The sequence below is a fragment of the Schistosoma haematobium genome, chromosome 7 (assembly GCF_000699445.3).
Source record: "Schistosoma haematobium chromosome 7, whole genome shotgun sequence".
Classification (NCBI taxonomy): Eukaryota; Metazoa; Platyhelminthes; class Trematoda; order Strigeidida; family Schistosomatidae; genus Schistosoma; species Schistosoma haematobium.
The window spans coordinates 2214433-2230653 of NC_067202.1; the positions used below are offsets into that span (position 1 = coordinate 2214433).

Here is a 16221-nt window from a genome sequence, read left to right on the forward strand (position 1 = left end):
CTTAATCACTAGGTCATATTCTACATTCCTCTATTAAGTCATAATGTAATGAATATGGAAATGATATTGATTTGTTAAAAGAAAAAAAGAACAGTCAAACAAATTTAAATGTATAACAACAAATTAACTTGATATTGTTTTGTTCGAATCTTCCAATGTACATATTGTATGGATTGCCTTGATATTGCACAAGTAAGTGGCTATCCGAACTTAGTAGCTAAGTGAATAAGGCAATGGCATTTTGGAGTGAATAGTATTGGGTTCGAGTCTCAGAGTAAACAATAACTCTAAAATGCAGGTACATCAAATAGGTTGAAACGCGTGTCCTGGATTCCAATGCTAGCCACTATCTATCTTTGATTATAATGAATACTATGGTATTGGATTAAATCAGTAGAAAACCTAATGGAACAACACTTAAGGGAATTGATGTTTACAGATAGATTTGAACAGTGTCAGAATGTTTCATTGTCTAAGATGTTATTGGTGATATATGAAGGTCTCGGTTGACCTCGTTGTATGACTGAGGTATTTATGATTGATTAATGATTAAGTATCTATAGTTGTAGTCTGTGTTATGTCTTGTGACTTCTGATCGGTGACGAATCAGAATCTTAAATCCGATTTCATATAAAAATAAGAAGAATTCAGCGAAGAAAAATTTCTTTCCTACATTCGTATTTATAGCTGTTTGGTAAATATAGACATTAACACGATTGGATGCCGGGTCAGTGGTCTAGAGATTAGGTGTTCGTGTGCGTAACCAAAGATCCTCGGTTCAAGTCCGGTGTACAAGATCGTGGATGCGCGCTGTTGAGGAGGCCGGTACGTGAATGAGGCTGCCATCCAGTACTAGTAGGTTTCCAGTAGTGGTTTATCTTACATCTACTCATGAATTCAACGATTAAAATAACATCCGGAGAAGACAAAAAAGCACTTAGCTAAATGGAACGTTTTATTCAGGTATTTTGAAATTCTTTTATTCAAGAGTTTGGCAGCCGTACCATCTTTAAATTCGATATTCATAAAAAGAGTTTTCTTTTGAACACTCGATGCTTTCCAGGATATTGTCTTGGTGTTTAGTTCCTATCGACAAATCTAGGTGGATAGTCAATACTGTTGATTATCTATTGAAGATGTAATACTTCGTTATCTGTTGTGTAATTAGAACATGTTCGTATAGACTTTGAAGATAAAAAGTGAATTTAGTTTCTCTTTCTACTTCAGTGGGACCCAACTATTGAAATTCGTATACTGACTATTTCAGGTCGGTTTTTCATACATAGGTCTCTGTGAGGAATTATCTTGCATTCTTTTAAACCGGACACCAAGAAAATGAGATACATCGTTCTCCTCTGATTCCGATGTGAGTTGAATTGAGTGATGACAATTATTAAATTGATCCAAAATTTCATTGAGGTTCATATTTTTACACAACTGATGAAAGTGTCATCCATATATCTATAAAAAAGACGAAATCTCTCGATTATTGATTGAAGTACCGTATTCTTCAAATGCTACATGAAATAATGAGCCAAGAGGGGTCCCAGTAGTGAACCCCTCGTAACTCCACTAGTTTGTCATTAGAGATCATCATCAAATCTCCACTAATGGATTGGTGTCTAACGAAATCTCTGCACGGATTCCGAAAGCTCGTTTAGCTTATGTCACCTATGGTGAAGGCAAGATATTCGTCTATCAGTTAAGAGACGAGTATACTGTGCAGTAGTTCCTTCTTTTCTATTTTACGGCTGCGAAACATGGCCATTAAGAGTAGAAGATATACGTAAGCTACTAGTATTTGACCAGAGATGTCTTAAAAATATTGCTGGGATCACCAGGTAAGTAATAATGAGGTCAGACGCAGGGTGTTAGGGAATGATGGTAAATCAACTGACGAAGTTTTGAGTTTTCATCAACTGAGATGGTTGGGCTACGTGTTACATATTCCTGAACTCAGGTTACCACGACGTGCAATGCTGACTAGTGTTGGGGATGGCTGGAGAAAAGTTAGGGTCGGCCAAACCAAAACGCTGTATCAGTGCTTGAAGACACTAACCTCTAGTCTGAGCCGTGTTGGTAGATGCAGACCACTTGGTTGGGGTCCGCGTGACTTTCGTAACCAATGGTTAGAGACCCTTGGTGACATGGCTCAGAATCGACCACAATGGCGTAGGTGTATACACTTTCTGTCTTCCCTTAAACTAAGAGATTAAAATCACTTCATATCTTTCTTGCTACCAACTAATTCTTTCTTCCTGTACTATGTTCTTATGTACAATCTTTCTTTTATATATTACCACCTCTGAATTAACTACTTCTATGAATCTGGTGTTCATCTTGTTGTGTTAATGAGGTATGGCAACTTGGACCGATGAATATATGTGCCTGATCCTACGTTGTAGCTGGCACATTGACAGTAGATCGTAGAAGTATCTCTTTTAAATGGATTTATTCAATGACACGATGGCTTATTTATTTTTGATTGAGATCATGAACCGATTGATGTTAGACCACCGTCGAAAACTTGGGAACATTGGACGGCCGTCTTGTCCTATTGTGGGACTCCTCAGCACTGAGCATACACGATCCCGCTCGCGGGATTCGAACCCAAGGCCTTCAGTCTCGCTCGCGTACGTTTAACCTCCAGACGACTGAGGTGGTCGGCATCCAATGGTGTTGGTGTCTAACCTCAACCAATCCACTTCTGAGGAGTTCTACAATAGGACGAAGTGGCCGTCCAGTGCTTCCAGGTTTTCAATGGTGGTCTAGCATCAATCAGTTCATGATCTTAATCAAAAACTCAACAATCTCCACAACATCTAAACTGATGCTTATTTATTTATCTAATTTAATAAACTTCACATCTGCTATTTCCATGATAACCTAATGTCTTTGACTTGACCAGCACTATTCACTTCAAGTCAACAGCTCTTATTTATCCGTTATTCGCAAGACCTTCTCTTGGTCATGCCTTGAATCCAAAAATAACAACCAACCTCAATTATATTTATATTTCAAACAGATACAGTATACATATATACAGACATATCTGACTGTACCATACCATAAAATGAAAAATTGTAATTATACATAAACAAGCCAAAAGTGGCTATAAATAAGACAGACACTAGTCAATAGATGGGAGTATTATATTTAGGAATAGTAGTTTTTTCCTTAAAAATAATTAATAAGTTAACCTAAAGCTTATAACAAATGAAATACCCACTGTCTCTAAAGCCTAACGTAAATACCACTAAGCCAGGGTACATTCAGTTCAACACGAAGCCAAATGTATGCTTCATTATATATTTTTTGTATCATGATAATGATCCTACCACAGGTTGACTTACAGAAACCTTATTACGACTTTTACTTCCTTTGAATAGTTAAATCAGGTCATCTTCTCAGCGTTAGTCGAATGACAATAGCCACTATAATGATACTCATTCAACAACCTCACTAAACCATTCAATCGGTAGTGTCGACAAGCGGTGTTTACAATGAAATCACATAGACATAGTAATCCATTAATTAGTTTAAGGAGTTACCACTGTTTCCATGTTTATTCTGATTAACTGGTTCAATATCGTATGATTTACGTTAAATGATCGAAGACAATCGATGAATACACCATTAACAATTGGATAAACATATAGTTGATCAATATTCAATAAATAAACAACTATGATTAATAAATAAGTAAATAAACAAAATATAAACAATCGATTGTAGTTGATAAGCAAAAATTTTAAAAAAATCCGTGGGATAAGGTGAGATGTGCATTTTTAGGATCGACCTTTTCTAACCCCAACCTTCCTTGTGAAAAGGCAGCATCGATATTATGCCGGTTGTCTGAAGGAAGCACCTGACTGCGAGAAAAGTAGTTTCCATAGATATAGAGAGTTCATCATTTGCGTGTGGGCTGCGATACTGCCCGGGTGCCCAGACCGAAGCAGGTGGTTATCTTAGGGGGCCACACCCCGAGCCTTTGACCTAAAGGTCTGATCCAGAAGGCAGTGGAGCATCGTAAGGAGACGCAGTCCCATGGAAGCCGGTGACCAACGATTGGTTCATACGCCATTTGTTCCCGCAGGATACTGGAGCCCATGTGCACCATTGGTTTGGGATCCGGTTAAAGCGCCGGACATTCGCTTTTCGTCATCTCATTTTTGTAAACAACACCCCCGCCACGAGAAGGCAATGAGTAGGACTTCCCTGGCAGATGCTGTATACGCGTGGCCGTGTGAGAGTATTTCGAGATGGAGAGCGGACTCTCCCCACTCTCGGTCGTACCAGGGCATTTGGGGGCACACCTGACTGCCGTAACACCTCTGTACAGTCAGCAGTACGATTTCGCCTTTGAACCTTGGGTTTACTGCTTTTAGTCTGACCGCTCTTCAACCGACCTGCCTGACATGATAGGACCTTGAGGAACGATTTTTCCAGCTAGTATGACTCGATTGGTTCATCACAATAGGCAAGTCCGACCACCACTTCAAGGTAGCAGCAACGGTCGGCATGGCGGTCTAGCTTAGATCGTCACATGAATTCAACTTCGAAAATACTAAGATGTCCACAAATCCCCGAAAATTGAATAAAAAAATTTTTGTGCTATCGTCCAACATTATCTTCAGTGAGTTACTATCTCGTAACAGACATGGATGAACTCCACTGGTCATGGTTTTTCACTGGAACCCAAGGAAAGAATCTATTGAATCCAGTTAGCAGTGCAGATTTTCATAATCGGATGAAACATCCATCTAGTACAACACAAATCACCAAAAAATTGATGAAAAAAAGCGTTTGTGATTCATTATGGAATTTCGATAACACAGCATGCACCAATCCAATCACAATTGACGGAGGAGATTTGGAAGATATAAAAACCTTTACATATTTGGGCAGCATCATTGATGAACATGGTGGATCCGATGCAGATGTGAAAACGCGGATCGCTAAAGCATGAGGACTATATTTACAATTGAAGAACATCTGGAACTCAAAACAACTGTCAACCAACACTAAGGTGAAGATTTTCAATACGAATATCAAGACAGTTCTACTGTATGGGTCGAAAACCTGGAGAACGACGAAAGCCATCATCCAGAAGATACAGGTGTTTATTAACAGATATCTACGTAAAATGCTTCGGATTCGTTGGCCGGACACTATTAGCAACAACCTACTTTGGAAAAGAACAAACCAGATCCCAGTGGAGGAAGAAATCAGGAAGAAGCGCTGGAAGTGGATAGGACACACATTGAGGAAAGCACCCAACTGTGTCATAAGGCAAGCCCTGACATATCATCCTAAAGGCCAAATGAAAAGAAGAAGATCAAAGAACACATTACGCCGAGAAATGGCGATAGACATGAGAAAAATGAACAAGAATTGGATGGAACTAGAAAAGAAGGCCCAGGACAGAGTGGGTTGGAGAATGCTGATCGGCGGCCTATTCTTCATTGATAGTAACAGGCGTAAGTAAGTAAGAAATTTCGGCTAGACTATAATTTGTGGATGAACCAATCAGGCGTATAAGAAGACACGTCTTGGATTTTGGTGTGAAGTTTGCTCATCCATTTGATTAAATCGAGTTTTGGCATTATAGGTAGTGTCAGTTTGTGATGGAAACAAATCAATAATAGGCCTATTACTTCATCTCCCAGTGATTGCTTGGTTGATTGGTTAGACGCATCTATATTCATTAGACAGTGAATAGAGTGGGGTGGCTTGGAGTGGGGTGACTTGATGGTAACGAAAAGGTTTATAATTATTATTTGACCTTAACTTACATAGATTACTTATTTATCAGGTGAATATACTGAACTAAGTGATTTGATATAGTTGTGTTAATCTTATTCTGAATAAAAAAGGTCAGTTGGGTATATTTAATTGATGTGGCATTTTGCTTACATACAATTATAATGATCATTTGAAGGAAATTATTTAAATAATTTAAAGAAATATGAAAAAAAATGTATACGAAGTTGTATAATTGAAACAGTAGAAGGTTTCATACATCATGATCATATGTCTATTATCGCCTCGTGGAGAGGTATAGGTCACCCTACCAGCATTCTTTATCCAAATCTATCCATTCTTTTTATGTTTCCCTCCAATTCTCAGCTCAATGTGTTGTTCGGCTTTCCTCATTTCCGTTTCTTTTCACGATTCCAATCTGGCGCTTGCTTGGTGATGCCGTTTGACGATTACCTCAATGTATGGGCTATCTACTTTCAATGTTTGCTTTTCTCAATTTCCTCTTTATCTGGAAGATGGTTTATTCTTTCCCATAGTATAGAAGGACTAGTAGAGATTGCTGAATATTTTTAGTCTTCTTCTTAAGTCATGAATTGGTCTTGGTTAGATCATCATTTAGAATCTGAAGGCATTGGGCCTCCTTATTGGAGCATATTCACGGCCACTGTTGAAATAGATAGTGAATGTCCAATATCATGACTTAATTGAAGTTAAACATTAACTCAGTGGTCTAAAGGTTAAGGGTTTTCACGTGAGACCGAAAGCCTTACAGAAATAGCCGTGGGGAAGCACTTCTGAATAGTCCCATACAAAAATGAAACACCTGTCTTGTATATCTTGGTTCTTATGGATTGTCTAACTACAGAAAACCATGAAAACTCGAAGAAAGTGAGAAGAATAAAATTTACAGAATAACGTGAATTCATGACATAATCAATGAAATTTAGTTGATTAGTATTTTATATGTTAATGATGAGGCCCTATGAAGAAGGGGTCGAAACGATGGTTGATAATAAAGAGGTAAGAAATATCAGAAGGGGTTTTGTGGAGATTGTAGTAATTTCAACAGTTGAGATCATGAGCCAATTGAAGCTAGACCACCATGGAAAACCTGAAAGCACTGGAGAGCCGTTTCGTCCTATTGTGGGACTCCTCAGCTCACTAGTGACTGGCTTCAAGAGATATATCCTGGAGTTCTAGTGAGAAGCAGTGACCAGTGGAGTTCAACCGTGTCAGTTGTGAGGTAGTAACTCACTGATGACAATAGCAGATGTGTCGCTGAATTTCGTGGATTATTTGAAGTTAGACATTAACACCATTGGATGCCGGCTCAATGATCTAGTTGGTTAAGCGCCTGGCGCGAGACTGATAGGTCCTGTGTTCGAATCCCGCGAGGCGGGGCCGTGGATGTGCACTGCTGAGGTGTCCCACAATAGGACAAAACGGCTGTCGAGTGCTTTCAGGTTTTCCATGATGGTCTACCTCAATTGACTCATGATCCCAACTGTTAATATAAGAAATAACAAGAAAATGTTATCAAATGTGAGATCATCATGGAACCTAGTTGACATGAAATTCAAGTTAACATCATAAATGAATATCAATGAGATTTGTTTAGTCTCAAGTGATAAAATATCAATGAGATATTTCTGTAATTGATGAACGTTAAGTAGCTTACCATGACAGTGAAACGTTTACCACATTTACAAATGTCAGTTTGAAAGTACGCAATGACGATGATCTTTCCAAAGTGGCATAAAAGTAGTTTATTTCAGATGAGTTTTAGCATATAAAAAAATGTTTGTTTTAGATCATCTCTCTTTTCAAAGCACTACAATGAGACTGTTGTTGTCAGATATGACTTGCTACTCTACTTGTTTCAATATCAGTAGATTATCTCTTTTTTCAAAAAGTAACTCAATATTTTCTTCAAGTAAGGTTTTGATAGTAACTAGCAGTAGAATCTATTCTATTTGAGACTTCCCAGTTGAATGTAATTGTGTCTTTGTGATGGTGTTCATAACAAGACTTCGAACATAGTACCTTTCACTTCAAATTATAAGCTCTTATCTACTAAGTTACTGTGTTCAAACAGCTATATCATTTGGATTCTATAAAATCAACAACGAAATTATCCAAACGATTAACGTTTTTTAGCGGGTTAGTTTTCTACGGGATAGGGTCTCTAACCCCATGTCCAACCGTCCTCGTTTATCCGGGCTTGGGACCGGCAGTAGCCCCAGAGGGGCTCCAGGCGCAGTCATCCAAACGATTACTAGTGAAGTTAAATTTTATCCACATAGTACTAGACAGCAGCTACATGGACTCAGTGGGTATGTACATAATCCACTGAGTGAGTGTAGTAAAACTACTGTTTTAGAGTCCTGATGTGAATAACAACACTCTGGTGCAGCCACATTCAACTGATGAGTCACAAACAGGACAAAACGAGCTTCCTTTGTTTCCCTGAAAGTCACTATCAAAGCCTTGCGTATAATATGCTTTTGACTTAATGAGGCTATCGAGATAATCCACTTAGGACACACATATGCCAAACCTCGCTAACCATTAGAACAATGATGAAGCTTAAACTTCTGGTTTGAATATATGGCGATTTTGGTCAATCAGTGAAATTTGTACAGAAAAGTATAGAAATGGATATATTTCCGTTTCATTTGTTGGACATTTGCATGAAGGCAATTATTTGGGGTGAATTTTTATGGTACACACTTGTTGATTGATTCCAAAATGTTAGATTGATAACTGAATGGCAGTGCACATCCACGATTCCACCCGTAGGATTAGAACCTAGGGCTTTCATTCTCGTGTGCGAACGCTTAACCTTTAAACCACTGAGCCGGATTAGTTTTTTTAAACAGAGGAAACATCGTTATAAGCACAGATAGATGGTGGCTAGCAGCGGAATTCATAATGATCGTTTCGTCCTGTTTTGAAGTCGTTAGCCGAATATAAATGGGTCCTGGATTCTATTGTTAACCACTATCCATCTCTACTTAGAATGCTTGTGAATGAAGGCTATATCGTAGCAATCCGCACACGATGCACAAATGCCAATAAAAGATTACAGGCTTAAACATCAATGGGAAGATTCAAACAAGCAATAGAATCATGAATCTGCAAACATTTTCGACTTATTTTAAATTACACTACTTAATAATAATTCTTAAAAATGGAAACCAGCTATTGATATCCATATTTTGTATTGATATTGGAGTGAATATCAACTCTAGGATACTGGTACATCCAGCTGATGAGCCCCAAATAAGACGGAACGTGGATCCTGGATTCCACTACTATTCACCATATATCTTAGATCAAAGTTCTCTTTTATTTTTTCGCTGTAATATCTAGCATATTCAAGCGTTTATACATTCACTTAATAGATGAGTACTACATATTAGAACTTGAAGGATTTGAATGTGACCAACTTGGTCTCGTGCGCTGTTATGGGTATGAGGGTTGGTATCACTTTCCGATGGCCCACACTATGGAAGGGTATTTCTTGAGGAACCTGAAGAGGAAATCGGATTAGTGTTGGTCTTAACGACCTGGGAGCGTGACCGTAGAGCCCAAGGGCCAACTGCTTGAGGCCGGTCGCTCACGGCCTTTTCGTGGGAGGTATTTTTAATGTGTTAGCTCCGTTCTTCAAAGGGCCTTACCGCCGGAGACGGAAGGCCGTGAGTTAAGGTAGAGGTTGCCAGATTAAAACATGACACAAATCCATGAAGTCACTGACAAGTGGACAGAGTCGTGTTGGTAGGTGTAGACTACCTGGTTGAGATCGGCGAGATGATAGCAACCGATGGTTAGAGACACTGAATGACATGGCTCAAAATCGTTTGCAATGGCGCAGGTGCATCCACTCTTTGTGTTCTCCCAAATTCTAATCTCCTGAATTCTTCATGTCAGCCTTTTTTCTCTTTCCAAATTTATTTCACTGGATTATACTGCTTGAATAACATCTTCAAACCCTAATCTTTCCGATTACTGCTTATACTTTTAACAACTCTATCACTATGGGGTTTGAATTGACAATTGTATCTGTGTGCAAATGTGGTGTAGCAACTCGAACTGATGTACGTACGTACGAAATTCTACGTTGTTACTGACTGACTGACATATTAGAACAGACGTTTTACTAAGTATATCAATTCAAACATTAGCAGCTATCTATATGTATATTCTATGAACATTTCAATATGATGAGAATTTCATCTCTTCTTCAAACATTTAAATGAATAGAGAAAATGCTAAAAATCTCTTGATACCATTCTTCCATATATTATCACCATGGAATCGATTACTTCTATGAATTTGATGTACATTTTGTTTGTGCTAATGAGGTATAGTAACTTGAACCGATGTATATATGTGCCTGGTTCTACGTTGTAGCTAGCTGACTAACTGACTGACTGATACCCTAAACATGTTAAACATTGAACAATGAATACTTACTTAGTTACGCCTGTTACTGCTGATGGAAGAGCATAGGCCACTCACTAGCATTCTCTATGCAATTCTGTCCTGGACAGTCCTTCTCAGCTCTTTCCAGTTGTTATCCACCCTTTTAATATCTGCTTCTATTTTCCGTTTCCCTTCAAAATTCCAAGTTGGGGCTTGTCTCGTGATGCAGTTTGGTGATTTCCGTAATATATGTCCTATCCATTTCCATCATCTTTTCCTAATTTCTTCTTCAGCTGGAAGCTGGTTTGTTCTCTCCCACAGTAGGGTGTTGCTGATGCTATTCAGTCAATGTATGTTGAGTATCTTGCGTAGACAACTATTTATAAATACTTGTACCTACATGATGATGGTTGTATTAGTTCTACATGTTTCACCTCCATACAATAGGACTGTCTTGACGTTCGTATTGAAGATTGTGACTTTGATATTGTTTGACAGGTAGTTTTTTTTTCGAGTTCCATATATTCTTCCATTGTAAAAATGTGTAGCTTTACGTCTGCATCTGATCCTCCTTGTTCATCGATGATGTTTCCCAGGTACATGATGTATTTTACACCTTCTAGTTTTTGTCCATCAACTATGATTGAGTTGATGTTCTCCATGTTGTATTTGAAGATCTTGCCTTTTTTTTCTTTCTGTGTATATTGAAGCTTACTGATACAAAGGCTGTTGTTACATTGAATACGCTACAACAAATCACATCTATACATTCTATATATATGTCATTTCATTATCATAATTAACTTTTCATATTCACAGTTGTATTATTTCGTCTTTTCTTCTTCTTCTTCTTCTTCTTCTCTTTTTTTTATGTTTTAATCTCTAAACACAAAAACAAAAATACGTTTACTTACATAACTCAATGTCAATAGGACGTGTAAACAAATAAAGGAAAAGAAAAAAGAGAAAAAGAAAAAAAGAGAAAAAAAGGGATTTCACGGATTAACAAAACGGAAACGAAGTGATTTTGTATGTAAAAAGATACATCAAAGTGTATCCTATTTAAATAAGAAGTAATATATTGTTTGTAGACATACTGTGGTATATACTACTGATATCGATAGATATAAGTAGCATGTATCGCTAATCGAAAATGTAAATTCTTGTGGTAGAAATATAAGAATATCGAAAGGAAAGAAAACGAGAACAGGCAGTAATTGATGGAGAAATGAAAGGAGATTGAAGTATTTACTGTATAATACTAAGAACTTACTAAGAGATTCTGTTATGGTATATTCCGGTACATTCGATTGTTCCCATTTGTGTTCTTATTCACTACATTACCATTATGAATAGACATTTTTTTGACGGTGGATCCAATGTTGATTAAACAAGATAAAAAAGAAACTTGTACAGTCAATATGTATGTTTGTGTAGTGAGTAGCAGGTTAGGGTTTTGTATAATGGTGATTTGAATGTAAATACATACTTCAATAAATATTGACTTAATTCAATATGTACATAAAGGAAGATAACTTTTTCCTATATGTGTAATCATAATATTGTTTTTGAAAAAAAGTGAGGAAATGAAAGATTTCAATTCATCTAGTATTTGATTGAGATCATGAACTGATTGATGTAAGACCAACTTTTGGAAACCTGGAAGTACTGGACGGCCGTTTCGTCCCATTGTGGGACTCCTCAGCAGTGCGCATCCTCGATCCCACTCACATGATTCGAACCTAGGGCCTTCGGTTTCGTGCGCAAACGCTTGACCTACTGGACCACTGAGCCAGCATCCAATGGGGATAGTGTCTAACATAAAAAAATCCACATCAATCGGTTCATGATCTCAATCAAAAACCTAATAATCTCCACAACCCCTATACTTATAATCATTTGATATTGTTGTTTACTTGAATCTTCCCAATTGATGATAAGGACTACTCATTCTCTTGATGGTATATCTTCATCCTATACGACCGTCCTCAATATTGCCTTAAGTCACATGGATTATAAACAGTGATGAATAGTGAGTAGTAGTTGAATCTAGGACGCGAGTTTCGTTTAGGATGTACCTGCATATCAGAGTTGTTGTTCACTCTGGGACTCGGACCTAATACTATTCACTGCAAATGCCATCGCGTTATTCGCTTAGCTACTATGTCCGGATACCCACTTGCTTGTGCAATGTTGTCAAGTTTAAATTCATTTGGTATTATTTACTTGAATCATCCTGTTGATAATATTTAGGACTACAATTAATCAGTCTCTTATTGGCATACGTGCATCCTATGTGAATTGCCTCGATATTGCCTTAATTCACAAGCATTATAAGTAAAGATGAATAGTGGCTAGTAGTTGAATCCAGGGACTTGTCAGCTAGATAGCGCCATAATGTTTGAGGAGTGCGGTACTGGAGTCGAGTCCCAGAGTGAACATCAACTCTGAGTTAAAGATACATCCAGTTGACGAGTATGAAATAGGACGAAATGCTCATCCTAGATTCCACTGCTGGCCACTATTCATTTTTACTCATAATGAAAAGTCGATTGCAAGTTACAATTAGGATATGTATATTTCAAACGCCGGTCAATGAATCAATTGAATATAGAAACTGAATAGATAAAGACAAGATTAGCTGTGAAAAGATCTACTCAGTGAATAATGAATAACTTAGTTCTCGTATTAGGTGACTAAGCATCAATTACACATAACCAACTAGAGTGCCTATATCAGAATCTTATAGGATAAGATTAGACATTAATACTATTGGATACCAGGTAAGTTGTCTAGAGCTTAAACGATCGAGCACGACATCGAAATTCCTGGGTTCGGTTCCCGCATATGAGTTCGTTGGTACGCACTGCTGATGAGTACTAGCTGTTCAATGCTTACTAGTCTTTGATAGTTTTCTAACCAAGGATAATTCATAATGTGAAATGATAAATACCAAATTGCTAGCAACTACATTCCAACTTAATCGTTTAAAGTTACTGTAAGTGACTCGACTGCATCAAATTCAATCTTACAAGAAATCATGAATCTTCATTGTTAATTAATATCACACTATAACGAAATAAATTCATAATTATGTTTGGATTTGTTATGTTCCGATAAGCATAATCAATGGTAACTTTTAGGATACATATATGGATCAGTACTGTACGTATACTTTTATCGTATAATTGCTATGTAACTAAACTGTTCATATTCATGTTCCTCTTATTATAAGCTCTATTTTGACCTATGAACTATTATTATACCACTTACCATTCTTGAATTATGCCCTGACTATCGATTACGATCTCCCACATTCACAGCCACATTTGGCCAAATCTTATATAAATGTTGTTTCCTATTTTATTGGTACGATGTGGTCTGCTTGGTTGGTATATAAACCCAGTCTGTTTCGAAAAAAAGATTCATATTGCAGAGGTTGAACCTGGTGTTCTGAACTTAACAGGCAGGGAGAAGAGCAGATAAGGAATCTAGACTGCTCATACGGGTTTACGCGTCATTGATCCGATCGATAATTCACTACTCTCTCATTAGCGGTATCGTTACGTTATACATTAACAGGGCACACATGCTAAAAGTTATGACAGGATTCCAATGGTTTCTGAAAATCCTTGTCCAATTACATAACTTTCACTCTATTTTTTAACCCATAAAGAAAGTTTTTCATGAAAACTGATAAATTTAATGGTTGAATTAACTGACCGACTTAACCTGAGCAACCATCAATAAAAAAGCACGCTTCTTCTTCTTCCTTCTTCCGCCTGTTACTCCCAATGGAGCATAGGCCGCTGACCAGCATTCTCCAACCCACTCTGTCCTGGGCCTTCTTTTCTAGTTCCATCCAATTCTTGTTCATTTTTCTCATGTCTATCGCCATTTCTCGGCGTAATGTGTTCTTTGGTCTTCTTCTTTTCCTTTCGCGTTGAGGATTCCATGTGAAGGCTTGCCTTGGGTGCTTTCCTCAATGTGTGTCCTATCCACTTCCAGCGCTTCTTCCTGATTTCTTCCTCCACTGGGATCTGGTTTGTTCTTTTCCAAAGTAGGTTGTTGCTAATAGTGTCCGGCCAACGAATCCGAAGCATTTTACGTAGATATCTGTTAATAAACACCTGTATCTTCTGGATGATGGCTTTCGTCGTTCTCCAGGTTTTCGACCCATACAGTAGAACTGTCTTGATATTCGTATTGAAAATCTTGACCTTAGTGTTGGTTGACAGTTGTTTTGAGTTCCAGATGTTCTTCAATTGTAAATATAGTCCTCATGCTTTAGCGATCCGCGTTTTCACATCTGCATCGGATCCACCATGTTCATCAATGATGCTGCCCAAATATGTAAAGGTTTTTATATCTTCCAAATCTCCTCCGTCAATTGTGATTGGATTGGTGCATTCTGTGTTGTATCGGAGAATCCTGCTTTTCCCTTTGTGTATATTGAGACCTACTGCTGCTGAGGCTGCAAAAAAGCACGCACTAGACAGTTAATTCATCTTATTATAGTATTACATAGAAGTTTACACCCATCACCTTCTATTAGATCGAAATCAGAAGATTCACTTCTTACTTTACTCTAACTTACTTATTTCCTTACACCTGTTGCTCCAACTAGAGCATAGGCCGCCGATCAACATTCTCCAACTTACTCTGTTCTAAGCTTTTCTTTCTAGTTTTATCCAATTGTTGTTCATTCTTCTCATGTATGTTTTCATTTCTTTGATGTTCCTCTTCTCCTTTGGCCTTGATGGTTCTAGTTAAGCATTTTTGGGCCCGGTCAGTACTTGCACTTGTACACTATTAACACTATGCCGATCAGTATGAAATATCAGGAAATAATCATTGTTGACGTCGGTGACACTTGTCTCATTCCCATCCGAGTTTAAAACCATCAGTTAAATGATTAAAATCTATTCTGAAAAATAAACTATTCATACTGATAAATCTTACTATTGAATAGTCTAAATTCAGTCTGTGAAAATATCTTTTAACTAAATAATATTCCAAGAATGTTTAGAATACTGATCATGTGATGTATACTACTCATGGCAACAGATATAAGTAGTATGTAACACCAATCGAAAATGGAAGAATGCCTGACAGCAAAAAAAATTGAGGAAATTGAAGATAAGAGAATGAGTATAGAGAGTGATTGATATAGAAATGAATGAACAACAAAGTCTAGGACAATTGATGTACATTCTACAAATGAAGTATTAAATGTATGGTATTCACCATTCATCATATAACTCTGTAGTTTTATATCCTGTTACATTTGGTTATCCAGTGATGTATGCTACTGATATTGACGGATATAAGTAGTATGTATCATCAACCGAAAATGAAATGTCTGACGGTAGAAGTTTAATATCAGAATGGTTTGTGGAGATTTTAAAAATTTCACAGCTTGAAATCATGAATCGATTGAAGCTAGACCACCATGGAAGACCTGGAAGCACTGGATGGCCGTTTCGTCCTACTATGGAACTCCTCAGCAGTGCGCATCCACGATCCCGCACCCCGCGAGACTCGAACTCAGGACCGATCAGTCTCGCGCCAGGCACTTAACCAACTAGACCACTGAGCTGGCCGGCATCCAATGGTGTTAATGTCTAACTTCAACCAATCCACGAAGTTGAGCCACTGTATACCATTGTCTTCAGTGAGCTGATATCTCACAACAGACCTGGTTGAACGCCACTGGTAACGGTAGAAGTTTAAGAAGATCGAACAGAAGACAACGAGAACAATGAATGCTTGATATGTCAAAGTGAAAACAATCAAGTCTAAGATGATTGATTAACATTTTTCAACTAAACTATTGAATGTATGGTATTCATTATTGATCAAGTAACTCTCTAATTTTCTATCCTGTTACATTTGGTTGTCATGTGATGTGTGCTACTGTTATCGACCGATATACGTTGTACGTATCATCAATCGAAAATGAAATGTCTGACGGTAGAAGTTTAAGAAGATCGAACAGAAGACAACGAGAACAATGAATGCTTGATATGTAAA

The 16221-nt window shown here is 37.7% G+C and overlaps 1 protein-coding gene across 1 annotated transcript in view; it reads left to right on the forward strand.

Moving 5' to 3' along the window:
- KCNC4_2 (Potassium voltage-gated channel sub C member 4) overlaps positions 1 to 16221 on the forward strand; it is an 80610-nt gene that overhangs the window by 35166 nt on the left and 29223 nt on the right. The window lies entirely within an intron of this gene.